The 19,420-nt window shown below is 41.1% G+C and overlaps 1 long non-coding RNA gene across 8 annotated transcripts; it reads right to left on the bottom strand.

Moving 5' to 3' along the window:
* Nucleotides 1-10,397: 10,397 nt before the first annotated feature.
* Nucleotides 10,398-17,584, bottom strand: LOC127300539 (uncharacterized). 8 transcript variants are annotated; one of them, XR_007851373.2, is made up of 9 exons: nucleotides 17,199-17,582; nucleotides 16,889-17,048; nucleotides 16,707-16,796; nucleotides 16,519-16,591; nucleotides 16,276-16,397; nucleotides 14,843-15,025; nucleotides 14,317-14,686; nucleotides 13,404-13,475; nucleotides 10,398-12,268 (listed from the first exon to the last, which is right to left on the bottom strand). It is a non-coding gene; the product is annotated as an uncharacterized lncRNA (long non-coding RNA). The 8 variants fall into 8 exon arrangements; XR_007851368.2 differs by having other exon boundaries at nucleotides 16,707-16,816; nucleotides 17,199-17,581; XR_007851369.2 differs by having other exon boundaries at nucleotides 16,716-16,816; nucleotides 17,199-17,581.
* Between the last annotated feature and the right edge of the window lie 1,836 nt (nucleotides 17,585-19,420).

Below are 19,420 nucleotides of genomic sequence, written 5' to 3'. Positions count from 1 at the left end.
TTTGAAAAACTACTCAACATGAAATTTAAAGACAACCATAAGGCTCCTGCCGGTTGCCACAATACAATAATGATCATCTCATACATATTCATCACCACATTATGGCCATATCACATCACCAAACCCTGCAAAAACAAGTTAGACGCTCTCTAATTTGGTTTGCATATTTTACGTGGTTTAGGGTTTTCGATATAGATCTAATCTACCTACGAACATGAACCACAACGTTGATACTAATGTTTGTCAATAGAAGAGTAAATTGAATCTTTACTATAGTAGGAGAGACAGACACCCGCAAAGCCTCTTATGCAATACAAGTTGCATGTCGAACGAGGAACAAGTCTCATGAACGCGGTCATGTAAAGTTAGTCCGAGCCGCTTCATCCCACTATGCCATAAAGATGCAAAGTACTCAAACTAAAGATAACAAGAGCATCAACGCCCACAAACCATTGTGTTCTACTCGTGCAACCATCTATGCATAGACACGGCTCATACCACCTTTGTAGGATAACGTTGCATAGAAAACAAAAATTTTCCTACCGCGAACACGCAATCCAAGCCAAGATGCAATCTAGAAGACGTTAGCAACGAGGGGGTATCGAGTCTCACCCTTGAAGAGATTCCAAAGCCTACAAGATGAGGCTCTTGTTGCTGCGGTAGACGATCACTTGCCGCTTGCAAAAGCGCGTAGAAGATCTTGATCACGATCGGTTCCGGCGCCACGAACGGGCAGCACCTCCGTACTCGGTCACACGTTCGGTTGTTGATGAAGACGACGTCCACCTCCCCGTTCCAGCGGGCAGCGGAAGTAGTAGCTCCTCTTGAATCCGACAGCACGACGGCGTGGTGTCGGTGGCGGTGTAGAAGTCCGGCGGAGCTTCGCTAAGCTACGCGGGCAATATGAAGTGGAGGAGCAAAGCTAGGGTTTGGGAGGGGGTGGCCGGCCACTCAAGGGGGGCGGCCAAGCTATGGTATTGGGGTGGCCGGCCCCCTCCCTTGGCCCCTCATTATATAGGTGGATCCCAAGTGTTGGTGTCCAAGTCTTCGAATAAGACCCGAAACCAAAACCTTCCATAGGAGGGGGGAAACCTAGCCCAACTAGGACTCCCACCCAAAGGTGGGATTCCCACCTCCCATGTGGGGGTGGCCGGCCCCCTATGGTGGAGTCCACTTGGGACTCCACCCCCACTAGGGCTGGCCGGCCATGGAGGTGGAGTCCCTTGTGGACTCCACCTTCCTTGGTGGTTTCTTCCGGACTTTTCTAGAACCTTCTAGAACCTTCCATAGAACCTTCCGCGACATTTTATTTCACATAAAATGACATCCTATATATGAATCTTATTCTCCGGACCATTCCGGAACTCCTCGTGATGTCCGGGATCTCATCCGGGACTCAGAACAAATATTCGAACTCCATTCCATAATTCAAGTGCTACCATTTCAACATCCAACTTTAAGTGTGTCACCCTACGGTTCGAGAACTATGTGGACATGGTTGAGTACTCACTCCGACCAATAACCAATAGCGGGATCTGGAGATCCATAATGGGTCCCACATATTCAACGATGACTTTAGTGATCGAATGAACCATTCACATAAATTACCAATTCCCTTTGTCTCGCGATATTTTACTTGTCCGAGGTTTGATCTTCGGTATCACTCTATACCTTGTTCAACCTCGTCTCCTGACAAGTACTCTTTACTCGTACCGTGGTATGTGGTCTCTTATGAACTCATTCATATGCTTGCAAGACATTAGACGACATTCCACCGAGAGGGCCCAGAGTATATCTATCCGTCATCGGGATGGACAAATCCCACTGTTGATCCATATGCCTCAACTCATACTTTCCGGATACTTAATCCCATCTTTATAGCCACCCATTTACGCAGTGGTGTTTGGTGTAATCAAAGTACCTTTCCGGTATAAGTGATTTACATGATCTCATGGTCATAAGGACTAGGTAACTATGTATCGAAAGCTTATAGCAAATAACTTAATGACGAGATCTTATGCTACGCTTAATTGGGTGTGTCCATTACATCATTCACACAATGACATAACCTTGTTATTAATAACATCCAATGTTCATGATTATGAAACTAATCATCCATTAATCAACAAGCTAGTTTAAGAGGCATACTAGGGACTTCTTGTTTGTCTACATATCACACATGTACTAATGTTTCGGTTAATACAATTCTAGCATGATATATAAACATTTATCATAAACATAAAGATATAAATAATAACCACTTTATTATTGCCTCTAGGGCATATCTCCTTCAGTGCGCCGGCAACACTTGTCACCGGCGCACTTCCTTGGTGGTGCGCCGGTACCTACTGCCTCCAACTATAGCCTTTTTTCTAGTAGTGGTTTGTTGTTGTCAACGAATGATAATGGGTACTCTAACTACCTCGTCAACCAGACTTTCAAGAGCGGCTCCCATGAAGGACGTTATCTCTACCAGCAAGGTAGATCATCCCTCTTCTCTTTTGTTTACACACGTATTTTAGTTTTATTATGGGTGACACTCCCCCAACCTTTGCTTACACAAGCCATGGCTAACCGAATCCTTGGGTGCCTTCCATCAATCACATACTATGGAGGAGTGTCTATTTGCAATTTAAGTTGCTTACTGATAAATCAGGGCAAAACATGTGAAGAGAGTTATTAATGAAAGTTGATTAATTGGGGCTGGGAACCCCGTTGCCAGCTCTTTTTGCAAAATTATTGGATAAGAGGATGTGCCACTAGTCCATATGAAAGTCCGTCAAGAGTAAATGACAAGATTGAAAGATAAACACCACATATTTCCTCATGAGCTATAAAACATTAACACAAATTGAGAAGCGTTTTGAAGGTTTAAAGGTAGCACATGAGAATTTACTTGGAATGGTTTGAAATGCCATGCATAGGTATTTATGGTGGACACTCTGGAATAACTTGGTTTTCATGTGTTTGGAAGCACGAGCAGCGTTCCCGCTCAGTACAAGTGAAGGCTAGCAATAGGCTAGGAAGCGACAATCAAGATAGCAGTAACTGTCATAATCATGCTTGCGACAAAAATAAATTAACGGAGGCATAAAAGTGATACAAGAACTCTGAGGTAAAGCAAATCATCGAGGCTTAATTGACATTTTGTTCAGTCATATGCATGCGTGAGCATGTGCCAAGTTAATTCAAGAGAATTATTCAGAGGAGGATACCACAATATCATACCTATTTATATGAATAAAACAATGCAAGCAAACATCCATGACATGCTACTCATATTAATAAATTGGAGCTAAACATGAGAGATCATGAACTACTAGACTTTCTTAAATGACATATACCTCACATGAACCAACTAAGCATGCTCACATGGATGAGTATATGTACAAAAATAAAAACAAATAGAGTTCATACCAGCCTCTCACCACAATCAGATTGTCGTAGATCGTCATTATTGCTTTTTCACTTGTATAGCTTGAATAATATGGAATGAAAACCACGCTCCAGCCACCGAAGACCATTCAACTCATAAAGAATTTTACAATACCAAAGAAGAACAACAAATATTTTTGGTGTTTTCGAATTTGGAAGCAAGAACAAAAGGAAACAAGCAAATAAAGCAAAATCTTTTTGGATTTTCTTATAGCAAACCAACGATAGCAAATAAAGCAAGATAAAGGCAAGAAACTAAAATAAACAAGTGGTGAAGAGAAACAACAGAAATATTTTTGGTCTTTTGGTGTTTTAGGAAAGAAACAAAGTACGAATAAGAAAATGAAAACTAAAAGAAACACAGAAAAGCAAGATGGCAGAAATCTGTCAAAACTTGACAGCAGTACAGAAATCGATTTTTACAAAAATCTTCCGTTGCTCAGTTCGAAAAGTGTTCAACTAATTAAAGTTAGATAACAACCTGGGGAACATCCAAAAAAATTGGCAGCTAAAAATAACGTTCTGCCTGTGCGCACGATTTTTTTTTAGTAACAGTCCAGAATCTGTTTTCAGGCAGCACTTCCCCAAATATCATCTTCCTCTCATTAGAAAACCACTCAAAGAAACTAAACAAGTATATACAAGTATCCAGAAACCATAATATGCAAAGAATGAGTGATGCTGGTATACCTCCCCCCAAGCTTAGGCTTTTGGCCTAAGTGGAGATCAACCCCAACGAGGGTCTGGGTTCCATGCCGGTGGATCACACATGGCGTAGTCATAATAAGGTCCCGATGCAGAAGAAAAGCGTGGAGGCTCCTCATGCCCAGCTTGTGGATGCGAAGAACTCGCTGCATCGGATGACGAATCGAGGTGTTCCTCGGCCTCCTCCGTGTTGTCTCTTGCACGATGGTCATCTCCCTCTATGTATGCCTTCAGTTCACCTTCCGTGACTGACCAATCCTCCCTGGAATCAAGGTTAAACAGAGCAGGTGCAGGCAATCCTACTAATTTTTCAGTTTTCTTAGTTATTCTCCAAGCTTTCTTGTTAAATGTTATTCTATAAGACAGGTTGCTCAAATTGGACGAATCAGAAACAAATTCATGCTTAATCATGGAGACTATGTCAAGTTTCTCTATGGGAAGTTGAATATCAAGATGGTGAGGTTCTACACCATGCATAGCTAATACACGAGAGGCGATGAGACCTCCACAAATTCCTCCCTTCTCACGGTTAGTAGCAAGTCTGTTGGCTATCAAAGCACCCAAGTTATAAGTCCTATCACCTTGTAATGCAGCAGCTAGAAAGGCTAAATCCTGGATAGATATTTTACTTCCATTCTTTCTTGCTAGAACGCACTTGGTGATAAAATAAGCAAAGTAGCGAATAGCTGGGAGTTGAATGCTACTGATTTTACCACCATCCTCTGAGAAGCTTCTTCCATGACAAATCATCTTGAAGAGGTCCAAGAACTCTTGCGGCGATCCCCTTATCTTCTCGCATGATCCCCATTGCGGCACTCTAATTGCTGCATAAAAATCATTGAATGGCAAGTTGACAGTTTTATTATAAATTTTGTACTGAACCATGGGGTTAGATCGCGACCAATTGAATTTAAAATCCTGCACTACGGACATAGTCAGTTTTGCATATTGGCATGGTTCACCATCAATAAAATCATCCAACCCTGCACGAGAGATTAGACTTTGAACATCTTGCAAGATTCCTGCACTTCTCATAAAATCCACGCACGGGTAGTAAGCGGGATATACTCCTTCTTCGCGGTGAACTCTCATAACCTGTTGCACCTCCAATTCTTGTTGGTTGAGTTGGTGCCTATTCCCTTCCATTTTCTGAAATTTTTCAACAAACAATATAAAATTTGATTTGGTGACATATAATTGAGGGAAACTTCCATAGGAACTTGCTAGAGTACTAATCATGCATCAAAACTAGTTTCTACCACTTAGAACAAGCATGCAAGCTCACTAAACATGTTACCTACAGCAGCAAAATATTCAAGATATACTCCACCAAACAAAATTCTACTTGGATAATTGAAGGAGTCACATACCGGAGAGCAAATGTGCCAAATTTCAGACAGAAATCTGGGCTGAGCAAAGAGATCGAGAAATCTGGAGCTCTTGAGCAAAAACACGAGTGAGAGGAACCTGGTGCAAGTTTTTTTAGGAGAGAGAAAAGAGTGGGAGGAAGAGATGATGAAGTGGGCCAAAGGGGGACCCACACACCAGGGTGGCGCGCCCCCCTTGCTGGCCGCGCCGGCCTGTGGGGTGCCACCCTGGGGTGCCCCACTGGTCATCCCCAGGTGCTCCCAGGTGCATTTTCGAAAAATAGGACCAATGGTATAATTTTTGTGAATTTTTGAAAACTTTGAAAAATGCACATTTCTGGGTATTAAGTTTATTATTACTGGCCAGGAATTTTTTTGAAATCTCTAATTGACTAAGGAACTTTACAAAACAAAAGTGCTACAGCAAGTAGAACAAGTGGAGGAAGAAAGAGATGTTGTTTAGTTCTTCTATGCATATAAAATGAATTTGTTAACAAGGTTGATCAAGTCTTGCCACCAAATAAATTTTACATAACATAAGAAGAATTAAACCTCAAATCAATCATGTTACCTTGTATTGTATTGATATGGATCCAATCACAAGAGTTTGATATTCTTCTTTAGGCTCATATATAGGACAATCAATGGTTCCCACTTTGATAGTTCTCACATTAGAAATTGTATTAACTCCACATGCTTTCTCAATCCTCTTGGGAAAATAAGCGGTATGCTCCTTGTCATCAACATTGAAAGTAACTTTTCCTTTATTGCAATCAATAACAGCCTCTGCGGTGTTAAGAAAAGGTCTCCCAAGAATAATAGACATATTATCATCTTCAGGCATTTCCAACACAACAAAATCAGTTAATATCAAGCAGTTATTAGTAACTTGAACGGGAACATCCTCACATATACCAACAGGAATAGCAGTAGATTTATCAGCCATTTGCAAAGATATATCAGTCGGTATCAACTTATCTAAATAAAGTCTCTTATAAAGAGAGAAAGGCATAACACTAACACCCGCTCGCAAATCACATAGAGCAGTTCTAACATAATTATTCTTAATAGAACAAGGAATAGTCGGTATACCTGGGTCGCCAAGCTTCTTTGGAACCTTACCATTAAAAGAGTAATTAGCAAGCATAGTGGAAATCTCCTCATTAGGAATTTTCCTTTTGTTAGACACAATATCTTTCATATACTTTGAATAAGGAGGCAATTTAATAGCATCAGTCAAAGGTATTTGCAGGAATAAAGGTTTCATCCAATCACAGAATTTGTTATAGTGTTCTTCTTCCTTTGATTTTAGTTTCTTAGCAGGAAAAGGCATTTGCTTTTGAACCCAAGGTTCCCTTTCATTACCATGTTTCTTAGCAATAAAATCTTCTTTAGTATACTTTTTATTTTTATCTTGCTTTTCAGGTTCATCTTCAACTTCTTCTTTATCAGAAACATCATTCTTATCATTACCATTATTATTATCATGTTCATTACCACTTTCAGTTTCAGCATCAGAAATAGAAATACTATTAGGATCATTAACAGGCTCAGAGGATTCTACAACGGTTTTATGTTTCTTTTTCTTTTTCTTAGATGGAGCACTAGTTTCAGTTCGTTGAGAATCTTGTTCAATTCTTTTGAGATGCCCTTTAGGATATAGAGGATCCTGGGTAGAGACACCACCTCTAGTTGTTACTTCATAAGCATGTTTCTCTTTAGAATTATTTTTTAATAAGTCATTTTGCACTTTAGTAAGCTGATCAATTTGAGTTTGAACCATTTAAAAATGTGTAACAAGCATCTTAACATCATTGGAGGTTCTCTCCACAATACCATGCAATTCACCAATAGCTCGAGAATTTTCCATTAAATGATTCTCTACTCTCATATTGAAATTACTTTGCTTAACAATATAATTATCAAACTCATCTAAGCATTGCGCAGGAGGTTTTGAATACGGAATATCTTCCCTAGTAAAGCGCTGAAGGGAGTTTACCTCAATCATGGATGAAGGGGGAATTATCTCACATATATCTTCTATGGGAGGTAGATTCTTCACATCTTCAGATTTAATACCTTTCTCCTTGAGAGACTTCTTGGCTTCCCTCATATCTTCATCATTCAATTTAATTAAACCCCTCTTCTTCAATATTGACGTTGGAATTGGTTCAGGCGTAGTCCAATCATCATGATTCCGGCCTATTTTAGCCAATAATTCGTCAGCTTCACTGAGTTCTTTTCCCTGAAAACACAACCGGACAACTATCCAAATATGCCCTAGACTCAATGGTTAGTCCACTATAAAATATATCAAGTAGATCATTCTTTTCTAAATCATGTCCAGGTCGAGCTCTGATAAGAGAACAAAATCTTGCCCAAGCCTCAGGCAATTTCTCTTCATCTCCCTGGTCAAATCTATAAATTTTCTGTAAAGCAACATGTTGAGCACTAGCAGGAAAGTATTTTCGAAAGAAAACATCACGCAATCAGTTGGACTTCTAATAGAACCAGGAGGCAAATTATTATACCAAGTTTTTGTATCATCCTTTAATGAGAAAGGAAAAATTTTAGCGACAAAATAAGTACGCATCTTGACATCATCAGAAAACAAGCTACTCATAGAAGAAAGTTCAATCATGTGTTCTACAGCACTTTCTTTTTCAGTACCACAAAAGGGTGCTTTCTCTACAATTATCCTTAACGCATATAGGAGATGTGGTAAATTTAGGATCAGGAGATAACTTATGTCTAACAGTATATTGTGTGAGAAACTTTTTAATTTTGCTTGCATCAGCAGTAGCATTGCATCTAGTAATAAAATCATCATTAAGCTCCACATAATCTTCATCAGGATCATCACTAGAATAATCAAGTTCAGGTGAATTAACAGGTGTAGTAGCATTAGGAGTTTCGGTATTTTCAATTTGTCTAGATCTAGCAATTGTAGCATCTAGAAAGGATCCCAATGAACCACTATCATCAAGCACAGCAGAAACATTATCAATATTATGAGAGTTTTCAGATTCAGCAGAAGTACCAGCAAGTGAAGCTTGTGGTGGTGAAACAAGTCGACTTATCACAGATGGTGAATCAAGAGTAGCAGAGGTACTCAGAGTTGTACCTTTTCTTGTAGTGGATGGTAATATGGCGACTTTAGGATCGCGAGGTTTACCCATGATGGAGAATTTGCAGCGAACAATATCAATCCAAGTGAACTTCCAAATAAAGCTATGCTCCCCGGCAACGGCGCCAGAAAACAGTCTTGATAACCCACAAGTATAGGGGATCGCGGCAGTCTTCGTGGGTAGTAAAACCCAATTTATTGATTCGACACAAGGGGAGATAAAGAATACTTGAAAGCCTTAACAACGGAGTTGTCAATTCAGCTGCACCTGGAAACAGACTTGCTCGCAAGAGTTTATCAAGAGGTAATGAGCTTTATAAAGCAAGATAGTGAAATAACAAAGAGCAGAGTAACAAAGACAGCAGCAGTGATGATAGTAAACAGCAGGATTAAAATACTGTAGGCACGGGGACGGATAACGGGCGTTGCATGGATGAGAGAAACTCATGTAATAATCAAGCAAGGCATTTGCAGATAATAATAAAATGGTGTCTAAGTACAAAGCAATCAATATGCATGTGTTCCAATTATAGTCGTACGTGCTCGCAATGAGAAACTTGCACAACATCTTTTGTCCTACCAGCCGGTGGCAGCCGGGCCTCAAGGGAATCTACTGGATATTAAGGTACTCCTTTTAATAGAGTACCGGAGCAAAGCATTAACACTCCGTGAACACATGTGATCCTCACATCACTACCATCCCATCTGGTTGTCCCGATTTCTGTCACTTCGGGGCCATTGGTTCCGGACAGCGACATGTGTATACAACTTGCAGGTAAGACCATAAACAATGAATATCATGATGAAATAATAACATGTTCAGATCTGAGATCATGGCACTCGGGCCCTAGTGACAAGCATTAAGCATAACAAGTTGCAACAATATCATCAAAGTACCAATTACGGACACTAGTCACTATGCCCTAACAATCTTATACTATTACATGACCAATCTCATCCAATCCCTACCATCCCCTTCACCTACAAATGGGGAATTACTCACGCATGGATGGGGGAAACATGGCTGGTTGATGGAGAGGCGTCGGTGATGATGATGGCGATGATCTCCTCCAATTCCCCGTCCCGGCGAGGTGCCAGAACGGAGTTTCTGGTCCCGAGACGGAGTTTCGCGACGGTGGCGGCGTACTGGATGTCTTCTCGCGATTTCGACTTTCTCCCGTGCGTTTTTAGGTCGAAGGCAATAAGTAGTCCGAAAGAGGGCGTCGGGGGCCAGCCGAGGCCACCACACACTAGGGCCGCGCGCCCCCCTCCTGGGCCGCGCCGGCCTAGTGTGTGGGGCCCTCGGGCCCCCACCTGGCTTGCCCTTCTAGCTCCGTCAGTATTCTGGGAAAATAGGACCTTTCGCATAAATTCCGAGGATTTTCCTGAAAGTTGGATTTCTGCACAAAAACGAGACACTGTATCAGCTTCACGAAAACAGCGTTAGTCCATGTTAGTTGCATCCAAAATACACAAATTAGAGGCAAAACAATAGCAAAAGTGTTCGGGAAAGTAGATACGTTTTGGACGTATCAACCCTCAACATTGATCACATAATAAATAAGTTCTCTTCCTTTGTGCTACATATACTCTTGTTTGATAATGAATACCATTCGTTGTGTAAGGCTACAAGAGCACCTCAATGCCGGAGTTAACAAGCTCCACAACATTCGGCATTCATATTTAAGTAACCTTTAGAGCATAATAGATCTTTGCAATTTAAACCGAGTACTAACATAGCATACACACTGTCACCTTTAAACTATGAAGGGGAAATAGATCACATCAATACTATCATAGTAATAATTAACTTCATAACCTACAAGAGATTATGATCATAACCTACGCCAAGTACTACACGATGCATACACTGTCACCATTACACCGTGAAGGAGGAATAGACTACTTTAATAACATCACAAGAGTAGCACATAGACTAATAGTGATACAAAACTCATATGAATCTCAATCATGTAAGGCAGCTCATGAGATCATTGTATTGAAGTACATAGGAGAGAGATTAACCACATAGCTGCCCAGTCTGACCCTTAGCCTCGAGGGAGAACTACTCCCTCCTCATGGGAGACAGCAGCGTTGATGAAGATGGCGGTGGTGTCGATGGAGAAGCCTTCCGGGGGCACTTCCCCGTCCCGGCGGCGTGCCGGAACAGAGACTCCTGTCCCCCGAATCTTGGCTTCGCGATGGCGGCGGCTCTGGAAGGTTTCTCGTACCGTGGTTTTTTTGTATCGAAGATTTAGGTCAGGGGGCTTCTTATAGGCGAAGAGGCGGAGTCGGAAGGGTTACGGGGGCTCCTCACACTAGGGCGGCGCGCCTGGCTCCTTGGCCGCGCCGCCCTACTGTCTAGTGGCCCTGTGGCCCCCCTCTGGTTCCTCTCGGGTGTTCTGGAAGCTTCGTGCAATTATAAGATGCTGGGCGTTGATTTCGTCCAATTCCGAGAATATTTCCTTACTAGGATTTCTGAAACCAAAAACAACAGAAAACAGGAACTGGCACTTCGGCATCTTGTCAATAGGTTAGTTTCGGAAAACGCATAAATATGACATAAAGTGTGAACAAAACATGTACGTATTGTCATAAAACTAGCATGGAACATATAGATACGTTGGAGACGTATCAAGCATCCCCAAGCTTAGTTCCTACTCGCCCTCGAGTAGGTAAACGATAACAAGAATAATTTCTTAAGTGACATGCTACCAACATAATCTTGATCAACATTATTGTAAAGCATATGAGATGAATGCAGCGATTCGAAGCAATGATGAAGACAATGAGTAAACAACTGAATCATATAGCAAAGAATTTTCATGAATAATACTTTCAAGACAAGCATCAATAAGACTTGCATAACAGTTAACTAATAAGTAATAAATTCTTAGTAGAAAGCTTTGAAACAACACAAAGGAAGATATAAGTTTCAGCGGTTGCTTTCAACTTCAACATGTATATCTCATGGATAATTGTCAACACAAAGTAATATAACAAGTGCAATAGGTAAACATGTAAGAATCAACTAGGAAGTGGGTGGCGCGGCGCACGCCCCGCCCGTGTTGTCTACAGTGCAGGAGTAAGATTCTACATTATTGATGGCTTTTACTGTTCGAAGAGAAAAGTTGATTGTGATATGATAGACAAAGCATATATATAAGTTTAAGAAAGAAGATACTGCTGCTTGCGACAGTTTATTTATATCATAGAGGAATTGATTTGTTTACTTGTGCGAGGCAAAGTTACACGTAGGAGCAAGTACAATAAAGGGTAATACATGAGAGGAGGTACATGGGTTACACTGATAGGTTTTTACATGGGAGGGTAAAAAATTGACTGGAGGATGGCTCTGTTGGCCCTGTGGTGTTGATCATTCAGTTTTTGAGATGTTAAAGGGAATTACATTTTCGGCATCGAGAGTTTCCTGTGACTTCGGCGACGACAACACATCTTTTGCCTATTGTATTGGTAATTGCAGAAGGGAGGAAGTCGGCTCACCCTTTAGTGGTTACCACAAGCAGAATTGCATATTTGCTTGTGAAAGCAATCATGTTGTCGCCCAGAACATGAATTGGCCAAACACTTTCTTATTTCCATTGTTCGGTTCAACATGACTGAAAGACTGTACCTGCATGGACAGTTCATATCTGTATGAATATATGCAACATGAATAGAACGTGTATTTATCTATGTGGTACTTCTGTTGTTGAACAGGTAGGACATCTATTAGTATTTCCATCTGAAATTTTCTATTCCAAGAACGCTTACATGAACAAAACCACCAATAGGGTGGACTGTTCACCTAATCACCTCTGTGACCTCTATTTTCAGTTTCTGTCGTTGCCCTGTAGGTCATAGTTGTATTGATTTTATGTACGCATTAATACAGGAGGGTAGCCTAGTAATTTCATTTTGTACATCAGAATAACTATATTGAAGTATTTACCACAAGAGTCTCTATGGGCTCTATGGCCAGAGCAAAAAGAGTTGTTTCAATTGGTTCCTTATTTGTACTACCCGGGCATTGCCACACAATGATGCAGACTAAGACAAATCGAAGTATGCAAACTATATCAGAGTTTGCAGATTAAATAGACTGTATGCTATACTTGCAGAGATTGATGCAAATTTTATTTGGGAATAACTAAGATGGAGTATATAATATATTCTTTACTTCTGAAGTAGAATGTCCATCTCAGGAATTGGTATGTTGACGCACCAACATGTTACGGAAGTGCTTTTGAAAGCCAAGATTCCTGTGAAACTATAAGTGGCCAGATGACACATAAATGGCAAGATGAATCAATATAAGTTGTGTTTGTAACCATTTGAAATTCAGATACCTAAAAACATTAGAGGCTAAATGAAGGGCTTCTGCACAAAACCTCTGGGCATGTTCTCCCCATAGAGTAAAAGTAGTGCGTTTACCGCTTAAAACATGTTCATTATCACTATGTATGTACTTACATACCGCTTTAAATATCTTCTTTACAAAATGCCATACCTTGCGTCTTGTAAGTAAACCATAACTAAATGATATGTGAGTTTACATATAGAATTATTAGATTCCAGAGCATAATCCTTCCCAAGTCTATTCTAATAATGGTTAAAAAATGTTGAATCTTGCGAAGCCTAAAGTATCAAAAATTAAAAAATATGATCATATAGATCAATGAATAACTCATAACCAAATTCAAGCGACATGTTCTCATTGACCCTATCCTTAAATCAATCTATAATCAATTCATTCAAGCATAGCTCACCTCTAAATAAAATAACCATCAGCAAGGCCAGATATCTGTTGTACTGAAGTGAAGACCGTGACAGAGATGCACCTAAAACAAATAAATAATGCCAGCTTGTAAGCAAACAAATTCAATAATACAGGGGAAAAAGAAAAAATAAAGTAACTAATTAAACCTTCTAATCTGACATAGCAGCCCGTGAGTAAGAAAATAAATAAAATCAATAGCAGAAAGAAAAGAAAGTAACTGGCCACCTTCTAATCTAATATAGCTGACCATCTGTTTTGCAGAAAATATGTGACAAAAAAATCATGTTGAATCCTATTTGATTGCGAGGAAAGCTAAGGGACTAAGTATGAAAGCCACACAAGTAACAGTCTGCAGATTGAGTTATTGAGGAGGTCGTTGTGTAGCAAGACAAAGAAATCAACAATTATCATTCCAAGAGTGAATAGCCCTATTTTGACTTGAATCCTCTTCAGTTTATGTATTTTCCAGTAATTTACAGGTCTATCTCCTCTCAGTTTCTACACGACCAGAACCTAATCACACTATGAGTGATCACAAAATTAGGAACTGAAAGATCTTATTTTGGTAGATGCTGTGATAGAATTTGTGCATGTCGTCTTCAACTGAAGCGCCACCGGACAATGCGACTTGTAACCGCACATGCGTAAGAGTTCCCTGATGCTCATTTCATCATGGGCATAAATAGCTTGCAAACCAACTGTATTACCATTAGTTTGATAGCACTGTATCCTTACTAAATTTGGTTGTGTTTGTGTTGACGATAGGAACTGCCAAGTTACTGAATGCGCACCCACACAATATGCAGCCTGACAAACATGCATGCAAGTCCCATATGGAAACCAAAGTAGGGTGATTGAATCAGTAACAACAAACAATGCAAAAGGCAAAGGGAGCAGCCTACCTGACTCTTGGCTGAACAGATCTGTTGCCTGCGAGCATCCTCATCGGACAGAACATAAAACGGATATGACGACGGGGCGTCACATCTGGATGTGCCACCATGGGAAGGGCCACCTCCATCTTGTCGCCCCTCCTCGCGCAATCATCAGCGGCACTCTTCCCAGCCACCACCTCTGTAGGCACGCATAGTGCCACTTCCATCCTCTTCCTCCTCCTTTGAGGGGAAATATTGGCAAGTTTATGTCAAATTGGGTCAGCTAAGCCATAAATACGGATTGATTATATCCAGCTTTCCTATTCCTAATTAGGATAATGATTAAGCCTCTTCTCTCAGCCATCACGTCTAATAGCTTGGAAGTGCTGCTTTGTGCCTGAATGCCATGGTTGAAACGCAAAGATCAAATGAACAATATCACAGATAGGTAAAGGTAATAACCAAAAAGGAGATAGCTCAGGACGATATAGCAGGGTCATGAGATGGAAAGAGATTAGGAAGGCGAGACAAAAGAAGGGACAAATAATCTCACCTATTCGCTCATGCTTGTGCAGCTAACCTCGTCGTCCATAACCTCAAACTTTCGTTCTGCTGATGGGATGGGAACTTCGATGAAGAGAAGGACGGGACCTGAGCTGTTGGTCGCCATCTTCTCCACCCTCGTCACGTTTCCGTTGGTCTGTGGCTCATCCTTGCCTACCATTGCCCTAGCCCTCTACGGCGCGATGACCGATCACATAGTAAGAAAATGACGTAAATTATATATATTAATCAGCAATTGTTAACTTAACTTATTTTTCAAAAATACAGTAAGAGAGTAGAAACACATGGACATAGTAAATGTCTTCTCTACCGATCACATGGACATACTTATTTTCCAAAAATACAGTAAGAGACTACAAACACATGGACACATATTCTACATAACAGATGAATCCTATCAGAATCCTGCATAATTTTAATCTATCAATGGATTGAACTATGCTGAGAAGTATCTAATCTTACCAAATTGGCAACTATTTGACCAAACTATGGAATGCAAAGAGCGGACAGAAAAAGAAGCGAAGAAACTGGGCCTGGGAAGAGGTTCAACTTACGCAGGAGGTGTAAAATTGCAACAATATTTTTCCAATTTACAGCAAGAAGAACTGAAGGATAATTAAGAAAGCGTAACTCCCAGATCTAGAAGCTATGGCATGTGACAGCCTGACAGGATATGATACATTGGGCAAAGTTTAAACAGAAGAGGACAGTGGCGGAGCTTGAACGAAATCTAAGAGGGGGCGAAAATGCATAGTAGCATGACTAAAATTTTGAGAATACATAGTCAAATTCAAGATAAAATCATCCATGTAAAATGGAATTATACTTTACTAAACAGAAATATGATTCATATTAGAAAATTAAAATATACACTATTTGTGGTAGGCACAAATATCTCAAATAATTGGACAAACAAATTGCAACTTGCTGGAAGATAGATATACAGAGTCTAGGCTCCAAATCGCAGAAAATATGTTGTTTTGTGAGCGATTGATATCTAACCAGTCCTTGCAAAAAAAACATCATTAAGCTTTTTTTCCTTTGAGAGGGAGAAATGAACATTGAATTTGTACTGTCTTTCTTGCTAATAATCTCATGCATACCCGCACTTCATGTTTTTCTTAGGAAAGCCTACGCTGTAGAGGAGCAGGTGGGGCGCTGGGCTAAATCAGAGCAGAAACATGTCGGGCAGGAGGGAGATGGTGCGCTGGATAGATAATGTAGCTTTTGTATACACCGATTGGTCAACTAGTCCCATACTTCGGTAGATTAATGGTCCATTAACCTGAGTAATGCGCTGAAATTACTAGTAATTAATGATGAAACTTCATTTTTATAGGGGGGGCGATTGCCCAGGTTCGCCCTGCTGAAGCTCCGCCAGTGGAAGAGGATCTTAATAGCAAGCACTGCGTGTATGCACACCTGGATGTCATTGTTGCAGATGGTGGTGCCTCTCTTCTAGCCTAGCTAGTGCCCTGCACCGTGCTCGAATTTTGCCCGGGAGCAGCAAGTCAAGGGCTTGCCATAGGATACAGGGGAAGATCCTGGTATGGACAATAGGAAGAAAATACACTTTTTACTGGAATAGAGTTATGAACAAAGAGGTTAAACAGAGAAACTGCAAAATAAACACATTTAGGATATTATTTGCCACACTAATGTCACCTTTGGTCATCAGGAAGAATGGCCCTGACCTCCTCGGCCCTCACCTATTTGTACCGAGCCTCACCTCGCGCATCTGAAGAAAGCAAAGAAGGCAGAAGCAAATCGTCGGAGGTGACCCTCCAAAGAATAAGAAAAGCTTTGAGCAAGTAAGAGAATAGGATTAGAAGTGGGCACTGGGCAGAGAATACCACACACACATAAGCTGCTATATTGTTTAGTGAGGTCGCTTTGCTGCTGCTCCGGCGATGTTGCTGTAGATCGAAGAGAGGATCCAGATCCTAGCTTATCTGAGTTAGTCCTAAAGGGGAGGGGAGGGGAGGGGAGGTGAGGCGCGGAGACAGAGAGAGAGAGGAGCTAGAGAAGGATATACCCGCTCATCGATTTCTTGACGATGCTGAGGCTGAGGAGGTAGGATCTCATCTTCCTCACGGGTATGTGCTCCCCAACCCTCTCTTCTTCTGCGGGTTTGCCTCCTTTCTCTTGATCTGATGGTGCCGCTTTCCGCCCGGATCCAAAGAGGCCACCTGCGGCTGCAAAATTGCACATCAAATGAATTAGGTAATCTGGTCGTGAGAGATGGAGGCAGAAGATTTGACGTTCTTGGACATGTCCTCTTTCGGGCAGCTAGGAAGCAGCCGGCAGCGGAGCGCGCGGTTGTGCTGCCATGCTGGGCTACTTGCCTGAGGTCCCCAAGGCGGCGGCGGACTACCACGGGCGGGAGGCTATACTGCGCTCCCACGCTCCTCCACCACCGGTGGGACGGAGACGCCTAGGTACGGCCATGTTCCTGCTCGTAGATGAGGCCCGGCTCCGCTCCCATCTTGCTTTGCTGTGCGACCGGGCTTCTCGTGCTCGCCGATGCGGCCCACCCTCATGCTTCTCCCCGCCGCCTCCGTGGCGATGTGTCCAGCTCTAGACGCCCACACGCCATGGCTTGGGCGTCGTGTACTCCCGCAAGTGCCCGTCTGAAATCCCTTTCTCCACAACGGAACGCTTCGGGGGCAACTGGAGCGGCGAGGCTTGGGATTGGGACGCGTGCAGCGAGGAGATTAGAGGTGGAAGGAAGACATTTCTGGAAGAAACCGAGCGCCGCTTTGACCGGCGTTGAAATAAAGAGATAAAAATAAATTAAAATCGGCCTCAAGCGGTATGAATTAGAGGGAATCGGTACTGAGCAACGAAAAAAAACACAAGAGTAACTGGGAGGCGCCGGTTACGACGGGATTGACACAGCGAGAAAAAAAGAAAACCTAAGTGGATCTACACTACTGGGATGCATCTACAGTAGTAAAATCATGACGTGGTGATTTCTAATTGGAGCAAATGTGACCATCTACAGTACCCAAATGACTATGGTTCAAGCAAAGAGGTTCAACTTTTTTATATAGGTATAATGCACACAGTTGATACAAGTGTTTGCTTCTGAGATAGAAAGAATAGGGTAAACTGACTCAACATAAAGTAAAAGATAGGCCCTTCGCAGATGGAAGTAGGGATTAAATCATGTGCTAGAGCTTTTTAAGATTTGAAATCATATACTACCTCCATCCCAAGGCTTAAGGCCTATATTTTTTTTTAGAAAGTCAAACGAAGTAAAGTTTGACTAAAATTTTAGAAGAATTTATGAACAAATATGATATTTTGTAGGTACCATATAAAAATATATTTCGTTATCTATCTAATGATATTGATTTTGTACTTTTCATGTTAATGATTTTTGATAAAAACTTAGTCAAACTTAACATAGTTTGACTTTCTGAAAGAAAATATAGGCCTTAAGCCTTGGGATGGAGGTAGTAGAGAGCATAAAAGTAAAGTTTTGAGAGGTGTTTGTTGTTGTCAACGAATGGTAGTGGGCACTCTAACTACCTCATCAACCAGACTTTCAAGAGCGGCTCCCATGAAGGACGTTATCTCTACCAGCAAGGTAGATCATCCCTCTTCTCTTTTGTTTACACATGTACTTTAGTTTAGTTTTTTTTTATTTATGGATGACACTCCTCCCAACCTTTGCTTTCTCAAGCCATGGCTAACCGAATCCTCGGGTGCCTTCCAACATTCACATACCATGGAGGAGTGTCTATTTGCAAAATTAAGTTGCTTACTGATGAATCAGAACAAAACATGTGAAGAGAATTATTAATGCAAGTTAATTAATTGGGGCTGGGAACCCCATTGCCAGCTCTTTTTGCAAAATTATTGGATAATCGGATATGCCACTAGTCCATTGGTGAAAGTCTGTCCGAAGTAAATGACAAGATCGAAAGATAAACACCACATACTTCCTCATGAGCTATAAAACATTGACACAAATAAGAGATAATAGCTTTTGAATTGTTTAAAGGTAGCACATGAAGTATTTACTTGGAATGGCAGAAAAATACCATGTAGTAGGTAGGTATGGTGGACACAAATGGCATAGTTTTTGGCTCAAGGATTTGGATGCACGAGAAGAATTCCCTCTCAATACAAGGCTTTGGCTAGCAAGGTTGTTTGAAGCAAACTCAAGTATAAAACGGTGCAGCAAGACTCACATATGAACATATTGTAAGCATTATAAGACTTTACATCGTCTTCCTTGTTGTTCAAACACCTCAACCAGAAAATATCTAGACTTAGAGAGACCAATCATGCAAACCAAATTTTAACAAGCTCTATGTAGTTCTTCATTAATAGGTGCAAAGTACATGATGCAAGAGCTTAAACATGATCTATATGAGCACAACAATTGCCAAGTATCAAATTATTCAAGACATTATACCAACTACCACATGAAGCATTTTCTGTTTCCAACAAAATAGCAATTAACGAAGCGGTTTTCAACTCCACCATGAACATTAAAGATAGAACTAAGAACACCAGTGTTCATATGAAAAAGCGGAGCGTGTCTCTCTCCCACACA

Source organism: Lolium perenne, chromosome 5 (assembly GCF_019359855.2).
Source record: "Lolium perenne isolate Kyuss_39 chromosome 5, Kyuss_2.0, whole genome shotgun sequence".
NCBI lineage: Eukaryota > Viridiplantae > Streptophyta > Magnoliopsida > Poales > Poaceae > Lolium > Lolium perenne.
This window is presented reverse-complemented; position numbering and strand designations above follow the sequence as displayed.